The sequence below is a fragment of the Phocoena phocoena genome, chromosome 8 (genome assembly GCF_963924675.1).
Source record: "Phocoena phocoena chromosome 8, mPhoPho1.1, whole genome shotgun sequence".
Lineage (NCBI taxonomy): Eukaryota > Metazoa > Chordata > Mammalia > Artiodactyla > Phocoenidae > Phocoena > Phocoena phocoena.
The window spans coordinates 79,239,095-79,261,038 of NC_089226.1; positions in this window are offsets into that span (position 1 = coordinate 79,239,095).

Genomic DNA, 21,944 nt, shown 5'->3' on the forward strand with positions numbered 1-21,944 from the left:
ACCATTGCTTATAAGAAAGAGGAGCTCTAGAGTTGAAAAGGAAGAACTCAAGCATAACCTTCATTTATGTCACCCTGTGATTGCTCATATCCAAATACACTCTCAATGTACTCCTGGGAAGTTTGTGTAATCCACCAAAGCATTAGATCAAGCCATGTTCCCTGGACAAGGAATATATCTGCCTGGATAACAGGGCTCCTTTTTCTTCATGCACAAGTTACTGTCTGCTCACAAACTCAAGTGAATGCATCCACTCAGAAGGGGAACACTGTATTTTTGTTTGCTTTTTAGTTGCTTTTTTATTCATCTACCAAGAGGTGACCCCTTGTTCTAATTCATCTAAAGGAACAATATAAACCAGTGAAGAACGTGGTCCCTTTTTCCTGCTTTTCCAGTTCTTACATATCTTTCCAAGCCCAGCTCATACTACCTCCCTAAAGCCTTCTCTAGGGTTCCTGTCGATGGTGATATAATGCATAACAACTGTGATTAATAAAGACTACCTGGATCACTGTGTCAGGTAGGATATTAAAGTCTTATCAATATAAGGAGAAAGAATTCTATGATCTATTAACAGCACCTTTTAAAATTACAAGATGGGGAGGAGGTAATATGTAAATCAAGTATTTTCTTTCCTCATCCTTTCCTGACATTTACTGACATTATCATTCATTTTGGTACCCATTATAGACATTAATACAACAATAGTGAGCAACAGTAGATATTATCCCTGCATTCTCAGAGCTTAAAGTCTAGTGGAAAGAATCACTAATCAAATAATCATTTACCTTCTGATGAATTAGAGACAGTCCCAATTCTTTGCTGCTTCCTTCATCAGGAGGTGGCATTTTACGTTCCTCCCCTTGAATCTGGATGGCCATGTGACTTGCTTTGACTAATAGAATGTGGTGTAAGCGACACTGTGCCAGTTTGGGGCCCAAACTTTTAAAGGCCAAGAGCAGCTTCCACTCTTTCCCCCTGGAATCTAGCCACAAAGGTGTGAAGAACATTGGGCTAGACTACTGCATGAAGGAGCTCACATGGAGAGAGACCAGGGAAGGTGAGAGGCCATGATGGACATGACAGGGCCAACTGAGCCCCCAACTGAATGCAGCCACGTGAATGACCTCATCACAGAATATGGAATAGAAAAACCACCCAGCTGAACACAGTCAACCAAAAGAATTGCACAAAATTTAAATTGTCATCATTTTAAGCCAAGAAACATGGAGGTCATTTGTTATGCAGCAATAGCTAGCTAAAACACATCATATCTGAGATAGACCTCCACCACATTCTTTTTCTATCACATTACCCTGTTTTCTTTATAGCTCTTATCACTGCCTAAAATTATTCCATTTAGGTTTCTGCTGTCTGTCTCCCCCAGCAAGAGAAAACTGTGAGAGCAGGGACCTTGTCTATACTGTTTTCTGTGATAACTTCTGTGCCTAAAACAATGCCTGACACAGAGCAGAATGTTCAGTAAGCATTGTAGATTAAATGAATAGAGGGACAGTTGTAACTATGATAGATGAGATAACTGAGAAGTAGATGTTGCTAAAACAGTTTATAATAAGGGAATTAGACCTGGACAGGGAAGTCAAGGATGAGGAGATTTGGTCTGATAAAACCTTCACATGATTTGTTCAGGGGGAGAGTGGGAGAGGAGCTATTCTCTTTCTAGTTACTGTTCAATTAATCATTCTCTTATAAGTGACATTATCACTTTAAACTTCCCATGGTGGTAGAGCATAGAAATTTTTTCAAAATATTTTTAGAACAACCTTCTGAGGATCCAGATATTAAGTAGGTAAGTAATCTCCTGAATTATATAAAAAATTTAATTTTACAAAAACTGCTCAAGAAAAGATGTGGAATCTGCTCTAGTCCTCTGCTAGAAATCTGAATGAAAGGGAAAATTCTTCTTCCTCAATTTGAGAAAGTACCTCTTTCTAAATGTGAGGAAATTTTGAGGTATATTTTGTGTTTCCTAAGTGTAGAGTCCATTTGAGAAACTTTACAGGAAGAAAGAAAGAGTTCTTAAAGAAGAGAGTCAGTGAGAGAGAAACATGGAAAGATCTTTTTTCTCCTTCTTCCTAGAAAATGTTTCCTTGCTGGGAAATGAGAAATCAGAAGAACTCTGGAGTTGCATGAACCAAAAACCAGAATGCTGGAGACACATAGTTTCAGGGCTGTGAGTGAGTTGGTGAGTAAGCAGCTGAGACCCTTCCTTCAAAGCCGAAAGATGAAGATAAGAAAAGATCAGAAAGAGAAAAGGATAAAAATGAAAACAGTTAGGAAATGATGGAGCTGATAGCAATTTTGCTATGTGTGTAAAATATATATGGAGTGTGTGGTAGAATTAAACCTATTTTCTTCCTTATAGTTGTATGTATTTTATAAATGTTAGTTTTATACACACACATACATACATGCATGCATATCTATAAATATATACATGTATCTTGAGTTTCTATCTGTTTTTAAATTTTTATAATTATTGTTTTGATCTTTGTTTAAAGCTTGGTTTGGGTTGTTTTAATGGAAAAAGACAAACAGCATGAAAGGAAGAGAAATTCATGGTTATAAGACCCTGAGATTAGTTTGAAAAGAAAAATACTATCAATTCAGTACACAGAAAGACAACAAGATCCAGATCAACAGGTAAACAGAGACTCTGGCTTTATTTGGACCATTGTCTGAATCTTTGATCCACCACTTACAATCTCTAGAAACTGAGAGCACTACTTAACATTTTATCTCTAAAGGACAGGTTCTTTCAATGTTTTGAGGTACTTATGCATGAAATAATATGATGTCTGAGACTGGGTTTAAAATAATCTAATAGGAAAGGTCATGAGGTGGGAGGGGATGTGGGTAGAAGTGAAATAAAATTGGCCATGAGTTAGCAGTCTTTGAAACTGGATATAGATGACTTTTTTGTTCTATTCTCCTTACTTGAGTATATGTTTGAAATGTCTATAATATAAAATTTTAATGCCAGGAAAAAAATAAGTAAATAAAGGGCAAGTTCTTTCTATTCAGTTCAAGAAATATTCTATGCTTGAAGAACATTCTATGCTAGGTTCTGACACTACAGCAGGGAGCAAGAGAGCTAGCTGTTGCCCTCATGGAGTTTAGATTTTAACCAGAGAAAGAGACATCTGGAAAGTAAATTATAAATGATCTGGGAATCTCCTCAAAAATCTTTAAGAAAACTTCCCTTATAATGTAGTTGAGAGGATTTTGTAAAATAATACTTACAAGGTTTCCAGGATCGTGCTTGTCACATCATAGACATTCAATAATTTGGAGTTCCAAGCCCCTGGGCCTTGAAGCAAACAGAAAGTAGACAACCAATATCTTTCAGATTTGAAAGGTTGATGGGAGCAAAGATCATAGTTGCCTATTGTTCACCATAGTTCTAATGCTTAGATTGGATTAATGAATGACTGAATTGATACCTCTTAAAGCTTAAATACAAAATACATTATGTAAGTGTGTAGCTTTGCAGCACTGCCTGTTCTTTGAAAGCCAGACAGTGTCTCACTTACCTTTTCCAAGTCCATGGTGAGTAGCACAATGCTGAAGAAATGATAGAAAGCGTAGACCAATGGGAAAACACTGGACTGGTAGGAGAAATAGTTCTCTCTCTGCCAGCTCTCACCTGTGAATCACTTCATCTCTAAATACTAGCATTCTTACTTTCAAGTAGGTTTTGAAATCTTTGCTTCCCTCACAAAATAATCAAATGAGATAATATAAGGGAAAGTGCTCTGAAAACTACAAGACACTACACAAATATAGAGAAGTGTTATTATTAAGACACTTTCATGCTCTAATCCCCTGCAGTCTGGTTTCATCTAACCATCTCTTTATTGAAATTCATTTCTCAAAAATTACCCATAAAGTTGGCTTTAGCAGTCCTTCAGAGTTAATTATATTTGGGATGACAACTTGTACTGATTTGGATATCTAAACCAGGGTATGTGTTAAAAAAGAAATAGAACAGTTGGACACTCTCTTTCTGTTGTACATTCTCTCCCTGTAGAAAAGCCATGTGAAGCCAGTTTATCAGGAGGTACCTTGATCAGCCAAGAACTGGCTGCCTTGCAGTCAACTCTGGTGACTGGAATGTTTAATGACACCAGCATGTCTGCTTCCAGGATAAGGATGCATCTGCCTGTGAGAAATGGATGTTTATACCATCTAATCAGAGCACTCTCCCCTCTGGCTTGTGTCTCTCTGCTTCTCTTTGCTGGTCAAAATCCCTTCTGAAATGACACATTCTTTCCTTAGATAAGGTAACTCCTTCAATCAAGTTTCAGTCCTGTCTTACTGGCCTGAAAGGCACTCTTTCTTCTTTGTGTAGCTTTGACCATCTCTGATGACTCAAACCTTAAGTGTTCATGTTATAGTTTAATTCTCATGTGGCCATCTTATTTCATTTTGTGTGTGTTTTTAGAGGGCACTTCATTGTTGCCCCATTTATCACCAACAATAATGACCTTCTAATACACCTTCAAACGAAATGGCCCCTTTTTGGTCCTCCTTCTCCGTCTTCCTTCTCCCTCCTCTCTAAGCAATGTGACAAAGTTCACCTTGCCTGCACTAGGAATTTCCCAGCATCAGCCCTTTTCTCTACAGTACCCAGCTTCTTTGGGAGGAATTAGCTTCCCCCCATTGTTTTTGAAGTTGATAGAAGGGTAATTCCTGGCTTGCAAATGCACATCTCCAATTATGGATCAGACTCTGGTTCAGCCATGATAGGTCTGTGACCAAATCTCAACTAATCAGATGATTTGGGAACTTTGAGGGGCAATTATTCTTATCACGGGGAGGATGAAGTGGCAATGACTACAACATCACCAGCATGCAAGACTCTTGGTCTTGCTGGAGATAGTTGTTAAATGGTCCAATCTTCCTGCATTTATTTTGGCCTCTGGATTGATAAATATATTATAAACATATTTTATATAATGTATACAGTATATAATATATAACATATTATTACATAATACACTTATATATTATTTTATATTATACATTGATTCCTATTGTACCTGAGCCTAGTCTACTTACTACCATTTTATTGCATTTAAGGACATTTTCAATAAAAATCTTGAGTTTCAATAAAAATCTTTAGGTCTTGGCTAGGTAATCCCTTTGCATGAGAAGTCAGGTTTCTCTGACATAACACCATGGCCAGCTGTGGGATTAATCAAAACCACAAGCTCAAGCATGTTGACTATTTCAATATTGTACTCAGTTTTTCATATTGAACTATCTCATTAGCTACAAGACAAACCAATGAAATTCTTAATACATAGAAGAAAACAATAAAAGACTAACTTTCTACATGCCCCCTATTCATTAGTCCTTCAGTAATAGTATTTAAATTGTTTCAAGGGGCTTCCCTGGTGGCTCGGTGGTTGAGAGTCCGCCTGCCGATGCACGGGACAGAGGTTCGTGCCCCGGTCTGGGAAGATCCCACATGCCACGGAGCGGCTGGGCCTGTGAGCCATGGCCACTGAGCCTGCGCATCCAGAGCCTGTGCTCCGCAACGGGAGAGGCCACAACAGTGAGAGGCCCGCGTACCACAAAAAAAAAATGTTTCAAGGATAATAACATTTATGCATCACTACCCGTGTTTTCTCAAAAATTTTAATCTAAATTCTAAAAGTCATAAACAAGGATCTGTATAGTCAGAGCCATTTTAATAAACTTTTGATGTTTATTTTGTTGTATATCTCACAAAAATGAATATCTGGAGATAAGGACAAATGTACAATGGTAAGTGTACATTTAAGTCATCCGTGGTCATATGAATTTTGCTTATATGGCTATTTGTTTATATGAGTGCTGTAAATGGCCAGATATAATAATTCTGTGTTCTATGACCCCTGAACACTTCCACTAAATCCTTTTGCTTAAAGTAGACAGAGGGATTTGTACTGCTTGCTATCAAGGAGATTTTAGTCTCCCCGTGTAAAATGAATACAGCAAAATGGTTTCTCTTCACCTCCCCCAGCACACTGCCTTGTATATAATAGGTTCTCAATAAAGTCCGCATAATTGAACTATTGTGTGTTATTCAGCAACTATAGTTGAACTGAATTGAATTGCCATGAATCAAATCAAATTGAAATGAATGGACAGGATTTTTCTCAGACCCACAGTAACTATAAAACTAGATTATTTGACCACCATTCAGAAAATTGTGCTCACAGGAATCTTGACAGATAAGATTTCAGGAACCCCTTATTTAAACACTTCTCAGACCAATTATGTGTCGCACTACATTACTAGGATTTCTGGCAAGGATTTCCAAGTAAAATGTTTTTCCAAAGCAACTACCTGTGTTTGTAGGTGGTGTGTCATCGTGAAGTGGCCATAACAGACTGCAGTGTAGTTTGGGGCTCTGGTTTAACCACAGACTCTGACTCAATGGCAACACTGGTTTGCAGAATCAGATGGAGTAATGTATGCTGAATAGGAATTGCATATAACAGCACATGGATTGGGTTTTTTCCTCCTGAAGCTCAGAAAAAAAAAATGTTCTCTCTCTCTGTTACTGGGTTTCTATTGTTTTCTCTCTCTGTTACTGGGTTTCTATTGTTTTCTCTCTCTGTTACTGGGTTTCTATTGTTTTCTCTCTGTTACTGGGTTTCTATAGTACATCCCTTATCCAGCGTTAGATCAATGCTATTTGGCAGTTGTGCAAAAGATTGTTAAAGAAAAATGAGAGATCAAAGTTATGCTCATGGGAAACACTTCTTCTTAAGCAACCTATTCAATAAGACACTTTTTAAAATAATAAGAATAGACTTTGATTTTTTTAAAAAAGTGGTCCATATTTATGTGGCTCAAAAGTTTACCAAAACAAGACTATATGCTAACTTTGTCAACCAGTATTTTTACTTTTTCCTGAAAATGAACCTCTCTCCCTGGAGAGAACCATCATTGGAAACCACCAGATCTTGCTAACCACAGAGATCTGGATTTCATCAATGAGGCCACGGAACTCACTAAACACCACCACACACTTGTACTGGGTGCATATATGCCATGCAGAACATACCATCTCAACAGTTTTTCACTTTTGAACCAGTGTGTCTTTCCCCAGCTTTTCAGAACACTCAAACCTATACTTTCTTCAAAGTGATCCTTGAATACCCTGGATGAAACCTCTACCGAAGGAGACCAGACACTCAAGGCACACATGCTTCATTTTTCATCACTGATTGTGATCAGGGAGGGAGGATTTGGAGGCAATAATATGGCCCAGTTGGAAGAACTTAAGAGAAATGGTTTAGAGCAAATCAAATCAAATAATTTTGCCACTAAGAAAAATATAAAAAAACAGTTTAATCAGCTTCACTAAAAAATAAAAAATTAGCCTTGGTGAGGACAGAACCTTTTCTCACTCAGTTATGATGGGGAGAATTTGTCTAAGGGAAGAAATAATGAGGCTCATTCTATATCATGCATGATGTTAACCCAGGTAGAATGTCAAACTCAAATCCCTGAAGTACAAATGATGTAATAGAAAGACCATTGCAAATTGGTTATCCATACAGCGAAAAATAAAATTGGATTTCTGCCTGCCCCATAAAAATCAATTCCAGATGGATTAGAGAACTAAATGTCAAAAGTAAAGATTTTAGTGGGAAATATAAGTGAATTTCTTTCTGACCTCAATGTAGATAGGATTTCTTAAAATACAAAATGTGCTGATGTAAGTGAAAAAAATGGATGAATTTAACTATATTAAAATTAAGGCCACTTGCTAATCAGAAGACACATTAAAGAAAGTGAAAATACATGTTATGAACTGGAAGAAGATATTTTCAACATGTATAACCAATAAAAAATTGATAACAACATATAAAAAACTTTTGGAAATCATAAGGAAAGGACAAGTAACACACTAACAAATAGTCAAAGGCATGAGCACACACCTCGAGGTTAAGGAAATGCGTGTTGCCAATATACACACAGAGAAAGATCTAGTATCATCAGATATCTGGAAATTACAGCATAAGATGCCATTTTAGACCCTTTTGATTGGCAAAATAACAATAGTGGTAATAATTTTTGACAAGTGTCAGGTGTTGAAAAGAATTTAGATAATAAGTTTGAGAGGTACATATTAACCCTCTGAGACCAATCCACTGCAGGCTGATCTCCCAGAAAAAGAGATGACTTCCTGCAGAACTTCATAGAAACCAGCATTGGTCAAATACTTAAGGTGACGTCAATCCCAGTTAATCTCAAGGCTTAGACCCCAGCACACTGATGATGCCCCATGATGGACTGGTGCTTCTGTGAACATGAATACTCTTGCCAGGTGACAAATTCTTCCATTCACACATCATCATACAGCTGCAACTGATAGATTGGGACCCTGACCTCCTGATCACTGCAAGGGAAAGGCTAATGGTACCCTCTACTGAGAAGACTCAGCTAGCAAGATAGGGCTGGACTAAAAGTTTTGCTATATTACTTTGCTATTTGATTCTGGAATCTGATCACCTTGGCAGAGGAGCTGGAGCACCCTTAACCATAGAGATTAAAAGCCCCACAACCCAAGAACCAGGGTCTTCTATAGTCCAACATCTGGTTATGCCAAAGAACTGTAATCTATCCCGTAATGGGTGAGCAAAGGGTAGCTTCAAGCAGTATTCTAGTTCTTATATTGAATGGTGAGTCCTCAACTGTTTATTGTATTATTGAAAATAAATGAATAATTATAAACAAACAACAAAACAAATGTAACCATTCATGAGCCAGTGATGAGAGTGCTTCATAGCTAAAGACTATAATTAATCCAATCCTGTGCTCCTGGGTCTAAAATAGAAGGAAAAAATGGTTTTAAAGCTTTAACTTAGATGGTTTACCTACTTTCTCTAAAATCTTAATAAGAATTTGTAATGTAGCTATTTTTGTATACATATTTCATACAAAGTGAGAGGATCAGAGAGGATAAGTGAAGAGCCCAACACCAAATATCTAATAAAAGGTAAGTATCAGATTTGGACTTAAGTCTACCTGATTATGTATTAGTTTGATTAAGCTACAGTGATACTAGCCCCCAAACTTTCAGTGGCTTAACACAATAGAAGCCTCCCCTTCACATAAGTGTCCCAGGAGCATCATTTGAGTCAGTGGGGCAGCTTTCCTTTATGTGGTCATCAATGGACTAAACCTCTCTGTCTTGTGGCTCTATAACCCTTTAAATCTTCATCATCGTGTACAGGAAAGAACATGAAAGAACAGATTGGGGAAGTCGTATAGGCCAGCTTTAGAAGGATACTCATTATTCCTATTCAAACTGTGTTAGCAAAAATGAAGTCACATGAGCACACTTAACTGTGAGGGGGCTGGAAAATGTGGGAAGAGTGAATTTGGGTGGACAGATGGCAACTTCCACCACAGGCTCCAGATCTCATGCTCTTTCCAATCTTTCCAATGTAACAGATTGCTTCCCTCGAAGACAATGGCAGGCCATGAGCCACAAGTTCCGTGATGCTAGGGCACATGTGCTCCCTGAACAAATGTATTCATTTTACTAGAGTATAAAAGAAACATATCCCAAGCGAAGCTGTGTGAGGTGCTTCCTCTTTATGCTTAAATCCATGGATGCATATTAAACAACTGCATTATACATAGAGTTGGCCATCCTTCAGTTGGTAACTATAGGAGAGAAACTGCATTGACTAATGTAGTGGGTATGTGTGCATTGGCATGAATACAAGGAAGTAATGAAAAATGTAAACAATCATAATGTTGAAAATCAGTATATGTTGGTTGTCATCCAAGACCATTTTTGGGGGCTTTACTTCATAAAATATAACATATTTTAAATTTGTTTTTAATTTTGGCTAGTCCATTAGAGACTGATATATTAAAGAATTACCAATGTTATTTATAGGTTCTTCAGAATTAGGACTTGTAAAAAAGAGAGAGTTTTTCAAACAAAATTAAAAATTTCTATAGAGTGTGCCTAAGTTATTAGAGGGCAGTAGCAGATATTCTCTAAGTAAGCATGTATATGTCATACTAACTCAATCAGTTATCTGCTTTCATGCTTTTCTAAATAAGAGTAACCATTTATTAAGCACATACTGTGTGCTAATAGCTTTATATACATTAGATCATTTAACTACAATAATGCTATCAAGTCGTTGTTAGGATTCCCAGTTTTCAGATGAAGACACTGAACTTGGTTTAACTGCTTAAGGTCACACAGCTAGGAAGGAGTAGATCAGAATTAGAATGTAGATCTCTCTGATTCCAACACCCTTCTTCTACCCCATCATGATCAGTAGCCAGAAGACCAGCTCAGAGTCAATAATGTTATTCACAAGGTGTCAAAAAGAATGATGATTTCCTTATTTTGATTAGAGTGTTTCTACTGGGAAGGCTACAGCTGGTACTATATATGGTAAGTTTAAGTGATATCCTTGCATCTTGCCTCTCAGGATGGTTCCAATTAGCCACCCAATTCTGACCCACTCAGACATAGGGTGCCAGACAACTGAACTGAGGATAGAAGAGATTAAGATGTTCTCTTGGTTTAGTCATTTTGGAAGCAATGCTTATCCCTAGGATCCCACCAACTAAGAATTTTAAGATGGAGTATTTTTATCCAAGACAGGATATTTCCAGGGCACTGAAATTATATCCTGCAGGTATAATAATTTCGCTAGTAGCATGGCTGCTCTTGACAGGAAATCCCAGTTTCACATATACTAAGTAATATGAAATTGAATGAACTTTTCCCATTTCCTTAGAATTGACTCTTGGGAGCCTCTGCTGATGACAAAGAAGTGACAAGTACCCCACATTTTAAAAAGAGCAAAAAACAAAGGTGAGCCAAATTCTCTCCAAGGCTTATTTAGAAGCAGTAGATCTGGCTCTTCCAAACCCAACCATATCTCAGCTACCTGAGTCATCTTCCTCTCTTCCCTGCCACAACAACCAGCCTAAATAAAAAGACAGAGAGCTAGCGGTGTGTGGGAGTAGAGAGTCATTGACTCCCCAACTCCAGCTTCTTTTGGAGAAAGAAAAGATGCCTCCTAACTTTACCCACCCCAAAGCTAATGAGGAGGGCACATAGAAGACAATCTGAGAGCCTGAGGATGTCCACAGCAACATGAAATTGCTATCTCATGCCCTGGTTGGACCTTTGCTTTGGCAATAATCATGCTAATCTACCTATTTGAGCAAGGCAAAGGGACTGGGGAGAGATGGCAGCATGGAGAGAGGGACTTCAACGGTGAGATTTGGCAAAGGTGTGTGAAATTTTCAAGGTTAAGTGGGCATGTCAAAAGGTGGTTGAACAGGAAATATCTTGCTGGTAACACACGCAAGAGGGCTGGGCACCCAGTGAGATATCAAGAGCATCAAGAAGCTGTGGGATAAACTGCCAGGAGCACACGCTGCATGGGTTCAAAACAGTTAAGCTAGAAAGAATCTCATAATAAAAAACTAGGCAGTAGGGGAAGCTCAAAGGGGCCTCTTGAACCCCACAATAGAGTCGGCATGTTTGCCTTACAGGGGCATCAGCAGCCAGTCCATCTTAGCCAGCGACTCAGAGATTGCCCAGAGACATGGAGAATTGCTGAGACCTGCTCAGTTAGCGATGCTTGTACTATTACGTCTTTTTCCATACTAGAGAGAACAAGAAAAGGAAGATAAAGAAGAGAGAGATCTAACAGGTGCCCCAGCCCTAAATCAAGCTGACGTTGGATGTAGAAGAGTAGAACATAAGCAGTAAATTGAATATGACATTGAAGCTTTAAATTCAACTAGACTGGATTGGACTTCTTTGTACCTAAAATTTATTGGAAACCTGTGGGATCTGTTTAAAATTGCTTAGATTATTCGATTTCATTAGATTGTTTGCAAATGGTCACTCCCTCCCCCTTGACCTCCTCCATAGACTGGAAGATAATGGCATGAATCCTGCATTCATGTTGGGCTCAGCTATGGCACCTGCTTTGGCATACGGATTGTTGGCAAGAGCTCAAATAGCACTATATGGATTGGCTGGCCCTTTTGCACTTCTGCTTTTTTCCATGAGAAGAACATGTCTCAGGTAGTCACTGGTCCAAAGAGGATGGGAGACCCATGGAGAGGACATGAACTCAACTCATGAACTCCAGCCAAGCCCAGTCTAGAACTGCTGTAGCCCAACCAACTGGCACAATGTGAGAAATAAAAGGATGGATATGGGCTTTCCTGGTGGCGCAGTGGTTGAGAGTCCGCCTGCCGATGCAGGGGACACGGGTTTGTGCCCCAGTCCGGGAAGATCCCACATGCCGCGGAGGGGCTGGGCCCATGAGCCATGGCCACTGAGCCTGCACGTCCGGAGCCTGTGCTCCGCAACGGGAGAGGCTACAACAGTGAGAGGCCACAACAGTGAGAGAACCACCCATTGCAAAAAAAAAAAAAAAAAGGATGGATATGAGTTAATGTAGCCATTCCACCATATTTATAGGCATTAGGTAGTTTACCTTCTCAAATTTTTTAAATTCAGAGAGTGCTGCAATAAATATCTCTTTGAATATATCATTGTACATATGAAAATTATTTCTATATGCTAGAAAACTAAAGAGGAATTTCTGAGCCAAAGACATTGCACACTAAAACTTTGTTACATACTGCTTAAATTCCCTGGAAAGCTGTTAGAGCTCTTCATATCATCACTATTTACATTCCCACTCACTGGACCTAGGAGGGCCTGTTTCTCCATGCCTTCCTAAAGACAGGCCTTAACAATCTTTTCCAATTTTACCAAGCCGAGAGGAAAAAACAAAATCTCATTTTTTCAATATCAATGGTTGAAGATAGTAAGGCATTACTCCATGTGCTCATAGGGAAAGTTTTCCACAATCCAAGTGAAAAAGCAAGTTGTAGAACTATGTATATAGTATAATCTCATTTCTTATATACATGTATGAACTTATACATGTCTCTTGTATAAATGTATGTATGTATGTAACTGTGTATGTAGGCATACCTTTATGTAAATCTATATAAACATTAAAAATCTGGAAAGGTATTCTCCAAACTGTTACCATGATTCTCTCTGGCAAATTAATTTGGGGACAAGAGGGTAAGGAGAGAACTTCAGTCATGTACTTTATACAGTTTCATGTTGTTTAAATTTTATGACCATGTAAGATTTTATAAGAAAAGAAAGTGAAACAGATAAAAATATTTCCTTAAATATAAAACAAAGATCTTCATATCCAAAATTATACAGCCATAATCTCCATTAATGATTTCTTTTATTTCCAAACTCACTAAGAAATCAATAAATTAGTATACTCATATGACATGTCACAATTCTTTTGTGCCTGGTATTTATCATTAATGTTATTTAACTTAGTAATATATCAAATATGGTAAGTTATAATAAAAATATTTGGAATGTTAGTGTACTATAAAACAAATGAATTCCAGATTTCCATTTGTATTTCAGTCTCAGAGCTCTGTGTTTATTAATTTTTTAAAAGCCATTAATGGGCCAGCCCAACCCTTTTAAGTAATTTATTAGAAGAGTAAAGCCTTTCCATTGAGATGTTTTTATAGCTCTAGTCTATCTGTCTAAAAACATCTCAAAGTTAAAACTCACTCCTACGTTTGCAAATCAAGGACACATGTCTGGATGAAGCATTTTTTAGTGGCTCTTTATACTCAAGATGACATTCTCTGAAGTAGGAAAAAAATAGAGTATTTTGAGAAATTGAAATTTGGCTAGATAAATAATGAACCCACAAATCATTGTTTCCCAAATGTTTTATATAAATGGTGTGTTAACTCTCATTTCCCACTGTTCAAATCATGTAGTGAGTGAGGAGTTACCCTCTTTCTGCCAAAAATGCCATCAGAGCCTTGTGAGCTAATTGGAAAAATGATCATGAAAGAAAAACAAAGAATGTTATAGAACCCTACAAAGCTAAGAAAAAATTTAAAGTATTGTAAATACATCTGGATAAGAAAGGAATGTGAGATTTAGGATCTAGTGTTAAGGGAACAAAAGACACTTAATATACTTTCTCAAGTGCAAGTCTGCCCACAAATTGCACACACTGGACCAGGTTCTTTAAGACATTTCAGTGTAGTATATATTTTCTTCCAGTCACATTCTAAATTCATCTTCCACAATATATTATCAAACCCTAAATCCATTTACCCACACATATGTTTAAGTCTTTTGTTGAGGTATCCAAACAGGCTGGAGAGCACTTCATTTGTTAAACAACAAATCAGAAAACAGAACTATCTGTTACTTTGTTGAGTTTGATTGCTGGCTTGCAGAAAAAGGTTTATGCAGGAGATACACTCACAAGAAAACAACAAGGAAAGTTCCCTTGGATCCCCCTGGGTCTCCTAGAATTTAGCCACAGAATAAGAAACATGTTCCATCTTTGAGATCACTTGAACCTTTGCCTTAGAAATCCCCTAATTTCAAGGTGAACCTATAGGATTCAGACCCATGTTACAGTGTTGATTTGGGAACCATTTGATAATCTTAGGAAGGCATGTTTATCAGTTTATGTCCTCAAATCCATGGGTGTCATTTATTTAGTCCCATTTCCAGCTATTTGTGTTAACCTCAACCACCATCAGCGTGTTACACATCTTTCTAAATGTAAAAGTCTTAATTACAAACAGCTGTTTTTGTAACAATGCATGCTTGACCTAACTGTGCTCAATGTTATAGACAATCTTGTGTCTTGTGTTCAACAGGTGCTTGAAGGAATGCAATGGTTTGCATAGCTAAATCCAAATCTGTAGTACATGTCACTAGGTCTTGGCAGGGTGGGTACAAAGTAAGAATCTCTGGGAGTAAGATTGGTCCCTTGAAAGAAATATTTTTTTAAACCTCTGTCTTCCAAGACTCCTCAATTTTTCCCTCTTGTTTCTTTTACTCTCATCCAAGAGCAGATGCTGCTCCCTGCCTCCCATCTTCTGCCCTAAATGATTCCTGCTCATCTGTCTAGCCTCATCTCCTCCAGTTCTTCCCCTTATGACCATGTGCATCTGCAGTGGCCCGTCTTTTCCTCAAGGGCACCAGACTGACCCTTCTCTCAAACCATTTTCCATTGCTCTTCTCCCTGCCTGGAATGTTCTTATACTCTCCTGTCCTCGGTTCTCCCTGCCTGCAATGTTTTTCATCCTCTCCCAAAGGCTGGCTCTCTCATCATTCACTTCTCAGCTTGAGCATTTTCTGCATTTAAAAAAAAAGCTTTCCCTGACCACCACAACTAGTATATTTTCACTCAAATTTCTCTCCACCTCATTTCCCTGTTTAGTATTTTTTACAGCACTTACCACTAACTGGTGAAATTATCTCATTATGAAATTATCTCATTAATTTATTTCCTCCTTATTGTCTATGTTCCTCAGTGGAATAATAGCTCCCTGAGGAGCAGCTCGAAGTGTTTATGGTGGGCTCTTAAACATGCTTGCTGAAGAAATGAGTAAATGAATATTGCAATTACTTTTAGTCTCTTCATTGCTACATAGTGATGGGGAGCTCTGGTTTTGAAGTCAGAACTGTATTTGAATTCCAGCCTTGATAATTACCAGCTGAATAAACTTGCAAGTTAACAACCTTCTCTGAGCTCCAGTTTACTCACCTGTAAAGTAAGAATAATAGTGTCTACCTCATTGGGTTTTGTGAAGGTTGAACAAAATAGAGCATAAAACACTGATTAAAGTGTCTGCTCCACAAGAAATGCTCAGTAAACATTAGTGACAAAGTAGTGCTTCTCTCAAAGGATATTTGCATTTGAAAAGATCTCAGGAAGAGACTAAATCTTAATGAGAAGATGCCTGCCTTTCAATCAATGGGACGCCTATTACTAGTGTAGTTTCTTTTGGCAGAAAAGAGATCATGTTAAGAAAGGAAGTTAGCTAGCACCCTGCACATCATAGTTTGAAGACAGTGTTTCCAATGGAGAAGGAAGAGCTATTTTTCAGAGGGTGAGACGGGAGGTCAGATATTGGTGAGGAGAAGGTCTTATCCAGCAGCGTTTCCTGGGTGAGTTTATCTTAATCAAGTATTGGCCTTGCAGACCCAGAAAATGTCAGTTTCTCGGAGTTGATAACACTAAGTGAGACTGCCTTGCAATGTCCACACTGAAGCATATAAACTAGAGACCAACTTGTTGAATTAGAACAAGAACTCTTAACTTTGAGATGGAAAATATTCCTATTAGCCTAAGCTGTCCATTTCCCCCCTCTATGAAAAAAAAAATCTGTGAAAGCCAAATTTTGATATAAAAATATGTTAGTGGGCAAGGAGAACTATTTGTGGGTCTCAAACATTACTGGATATATGCTGTCAGACACTAATGCATCCACTGCACTGCCAAATCCTTTGGTGGTGCTGGAGGGGTGCTATCAGCTTTCTTCTTCTAACTCCTGGTTTTTAATGTTTCCTCACCTTCAATTGTCACTTTCCTTAGATAATCTTAATATCACTTATCTTGCAACTGCTTGGGTCTTACTAATTCAGACAGCTGAGAGTTGGAAGAAATGTTTCAGCCACTCAGTTCTATGCTAATTTCCTAGAATTAATTTTCTATAATTGTATTCTCAAAACATCTTATTATTAGGGTCTTATTATGCCTTAGTATATATTATGTTTACAATCTATGTCTGTGAGTTCACACATTTGAAAATTGTCAGTGACTGTAGGAGTAATAAGGATTTGCAGACATTGGGACAGTTCAAAAATATTCCATTTTCGTCCTCCCAATAACACGGTTGGATTGCAGTTCTTTACCTCCTTGAAGGGATGTGTGATGATTGACTTGCTTAACTAATAAAATGAGTGAAAGTGGTATGTGACACTTACAGATGGGAGTCTTTAAATTCCAGGCATAATTAGCCATGCTTACTGTCCTTCTGCTACAGCATCTGGTGATATGCCAGGTAGTAGAGACTTCATCAGTCTTGATTTCCAAGTTCATGGAGAAGATCCCACTGCCCACACATGATGGGCATGTCATGTGTGTGAGAAATACCTCACAGTTGCTTTAAGCCATTCAGCTTTTGCAGTTATTTATTTATGCACCATAATCCAAGCCATCTTCACTAACATAGAAATGAAAATCTCTAGAGTGGACACCTAGATGATATCACTCTTGATGTTATCTGATTTTTCTTTCCTGCAGAAGTAGTCCAGATTCACCATCTATAAATTAAGATTTTAGATCAGAAGATGTCTAAGGTTCTTCCCAACTTCAATTGTACTTCTACATTTACTGATGATTTTCCTAAGTGCTGCCTTTAGGTTCATGTGCATATGGATCCTTTTGTGTTTCCATTCAGCAGCCTGTTCAGATGAGTTTTCAACACTTTTGTGAAAGTGTTGTGAAAGTGCTGATCCTAGGATATTCTTATTTGGAGATCTTTTGGAGAAAGGAGTGTGTTGTTTTTTTGATAGTGTAAAGGAAGATTCCCAGACATATTTTTGCTATTTACAAGAGATTTCTTTCCCAGGGTTTTGAGATAATAGAAACAGAGCTCACTCAACTTTTTTCATAGAAATTGGGAGGTAAAACAAAAAGCTATTGGTGACACTATGAAAAGAAAACATGGCTAAAAAAAAAAAAAAAAAAGGAAAGGAAGAAAAATTACACCTAAAAAAAAAAGAAAGAAAACATGGCTATCGGCTAAAAAATATTGAGGAGGGAAAAAATGGTTCATTGAGCGCATGGGAGAAATACTGAAATACCTTGGGAGGAAGAAAACACCCTCATGAAAAGTAAAATATCTGCTATTAGGAATGATTGAGAAAAAGCAACGCTTAAACTAAGTGTATCAATAACCAGTCAATGGACTATGTTTCACAGGTAACAACTCTCTCAGCAGAATTGATTACTCATCATTAAGATTTATTCAGTTAGCCAAGCAAATGAGAGGGAGAATGCCTCTGCTGAATCTTCCTTATTTCTCACATGTTCATCTTGAATTCCTCACTGAGGATAGTATATGGAATGACTAAATCTCAACTACTAATTCAAAGCCCTTTTTCTCTTCACTATCCCAGGATACAAAATACAGCTGAGAACAAAGTTAGAGCATAAAACACAGCCTTTCCTCCCCTAAGCTCGAATAACAGACTTGTAGCCAAATGGAATTTTACCAAACTTTCTAAAATGAGTAACATTGTGTGAGCACTGTTCCCTTGGGAACTGTATGAAAATGAGATGTCTATCACAAAGGATTCTCCAAGAAAAACCCTCAAAGAAATGGGCATTTGTCTTGACCTATAGACAACTGCAGAAAATTACAAAAACCTAAGAACAGTTTAAACTAAAAACTTGAATTTTTCCCAAATATGATAATAAAAAACATATGAAAATTTATTGAAAGTCTATTATTCATTCTTTCAACAACATTTATTGATTGTATATAAGGTGCCAAGAACTGTGCTAGATGTTTTCACATGAACCATATCATCTGGTCAAGAGCTCTATAAAGTACAGATGAATTTATAGCTGAATGGCTTACCTAAAGTCATGCACCTATAAAGCCTATAAAGATATTTATTAAGGTTTACTATATTCCAGCACTTTTCTATGCACTAGGGTGCATCATTAACATTTGGCTGTGGGGGGGGGGGTTCCAAGAATGGGAGTACAAATTGAGGCTCCTATACTACAAAGCTAAATATTTAAAATATAAATGTTACCTATGCACGATGAGGCCAAACAAACTGAAACATCAGAGTTTGGAGCAGAGAAAGATTTATTGCAGGGCCGTGCAAGAAGAATGGGTGGTTCCTGCATACAGCCAGCTGTACGCATCTCCTCCCAAATTCACATTCGGTAATGTTGCATTGGCAGTTTGAATTTGGCCGTGGTGGGAGAATTTACACCTTGGCAAATGGAAAACACTACAAATTGGTTCATTGTTGTTGTTGCTGCTGTTTTTTCAGAGAGCCTCTTGTTAAACATTTACTAGCATACCACTGCTTGTGACAACCTAACTGTTGAATAAAATATGTTCTGTCTCCCAACCTTGAAAAATGTACCTTCAAAATAATCTAGGAGGCCAAGTTTGAATTTATAATTCCCAGATTCCTGTTGTCCTGCACCAGATTTTGACAGGGAAGGGAGAGCCAGCCTGTAGACTCTAGCCCTCAGCCTGCAACCTGAGGCCACAGCTCTGTCTACTTCTCATCAATCTCAAGTTTCACCCTTCACTGGGAGGAAGATCATGTGGACACTCCAGAAAACACATGTAAGCTCATCTATCTGTACACCACACACACATGCAGACTGAATGACTGAAAGTTCAGAGCTTGGCTATTGATCTTAGTTCACAAAATGATTACCAATATTTACTTTTCATCACAGTATTTGTTATGATGTCTGAGAAGGACTCAGGACAGCTTCCCACTCAATATAAATGTTCCTTCTACCTACCTGAATGAGTCCTTTTGCAGATTCTGGGCTGGGCTTGCTCCTTGCTCATGGGTCCCATCACCCTAGATAATGAAAGTATTTTTGTTATTTACCTGAAAATTAGAAACTTGTGGGCACAGAGAGCTGGTTTTTCCGTGCTTACCAGCATACCACTGGGTTATACATATGTATGGTAAATACTTCAGTGTAGACTAAAAAAATATACTAACAGCTATTACTTTTGGGAAAAGTAATTCAAAAGAAAGAGAAGGAAGGCTTTTCATTGATTGTATTTCCATATTTTTCTTAATAATAATATGAGGTCAGTGGGATTATGGGCCATTTTGGTTTTCTTCTTTATAGAGAAGTATGTATAAATGATAGTCTTTTTAATATCATTAATTTTTGTGTGTGCGTTTTCAACCTTTATGAAATGACTAAAATTTAAACAGAAAGAATGCTACTATCTATTGACTGTATAGGAAGTAACATGTGCAAATCCTGTTAGTTTTTCCTCCTTCAAAAGTGGAAATGATGTAGGCAGCAGAATCTTTCCACAGGCACTAGATTTCACTGAAACTAAAGAGTCCTGCCAGTTAACAATGTTTTCTTAAGCCCAAGTCACCCTCTTTAGCGTCACCAGATGCTACATGTGATACAGGTATGTTGCCACTGGAGTCTCCAGGCTCCAATGGCTTTCCTCCTCTAGAAACACCACCCACCTTCAAATCTGCGAGTGACATCTTGCTCTGTCTCATCAAATTCTGCCACTTGGACAACACCAAAGAAGCCTTTCAAGTAATCAAGACCATCTTTCATTTGTGCATGTTCACTGAAATGAGGGCATCATTCATTCTATTTCTGTTTAAAATAAAAACAGTTACAATGTGTTTCTAATGTCTAACTCATTGGCTGTACTTAAGTTCAATTAGCTGTACTTAACATGGAATTAACTTTTAAAATAAATTTTTCTTCAGCCTAAACCTAAAAGAAACACATGGGCAAAATATCAAAATTTCTGGCTGTGATACGGATGTCACCTCTTGCGTGTTTTGTGACCTTCTGTAGTCCATGAACCTCTACAGTCTCATTTTCTCTATCTGAAACCCAGAATTTTAACATTGTTTGCCACTGCCAGGATAGTACACTGAGAGACCATATATGAAAGCAAGCTGAAAACTGTAAAGGGTTAATACAGATAGAAGAGAGGCCTCAGGGAAACGCTTATTTTTTTTTTTTTTTCAATCTTAAAGAGGCTTCTCACAGTCAAGAGTAGGATTTGTCTGTTTGCTTTCAATGTGGGAATTAATTCTTTATGTGCAGGTGTTTAAACTTTAACCTTAACAGGTTTGTTTATTGCTGTCGTTTTGTTTTCTTTCACTCTTCTGTTAGAAACCGTGTTCGTGCAACCCAGTTTTTCAATGATGTTCTGAAAGCTGGAACAGAATTTACCTAATTTATTCCAGTAATTGTTACTAAAGCACAAAGTGTGAAATAAAAGTCAGTGGAGTGTATGGACACCAAGGGGGGAAAGCGGCAGGGGGCGGCAGTGGTGGTGTGATGAACTGGGAGATTAGGATTGACATGTATAAACTGATGTGTATACAATGGGTCACTAATAAGAACCTGCTGTATAAAAAAATAAATTAAGTTAAATTTTAAAAAGTCAGTGGAGTGCATTTCTACAATATTATGTCATCTGAATGTTTAAAATATAATTAACTGATTGCTTCTGGCATACCTATCACCTCAGTTACTGTGGGTTTAAAGTGCTGGCAACACTGATGGAGGACCCCCATGTCCACACACCTTCTCCTCCCATATGTGGGAAACAAAACCTGCCTGATTTTCACTGGATTCCCGCGTGTCAGTCTTTTGACCTGGAGACTTGGGGGAGGGAAGAAGGAAGATGGAGGAGGAGACCACTGATGAAAGGACACAGTTTAAATTTTACTGTGAAAGAGCCAACAGGGCATCATTAATGGAGGGGACGCTGCAGTTCTGGAAGGGGGGAGTTGTCCTGGGCAGGAGACCTTAGAAGAGGCCACAGAGAGTGGATCTGCATTCTCTCTCTCTCTCTCTCTCTCTCTCTCTCTCTCTCTGTCTCTCTCTCTCTCTCTCTGTCTCCCTCTCCCTCCCTCCCTCCCTCTCCCTCCCTCCCCCCCCCTCTCTCTCTCTCTCCCTCTCTCCCTCTCTCCCTCTCTCCCTCTCTCCCTCTCTCCCTCTCTCCTTCTCTCTCTCATTAGCTCTTTTGCGGCTGCCTGTCTGAGTCTCACAGCTGTGGAGTCCTTCAGGCAAGAATCAACAAGTTGTAGGCTGAGGCTGTTTGGGTGTCTTCCTGGGAAGGGTGGTGTTTGGTGAGAGGAGAGCAGAGGGCTCATAGGTCACTTTCCTGGACTTCAGTTGCCACCTGCAGACTTTCTTTTAACGGAATCTGGACCCCCGTTAAGAACTAGGACCTGAGACTTGCCCACCAGCCCTCCCCCTGCACCGGGCACGCACCTACTG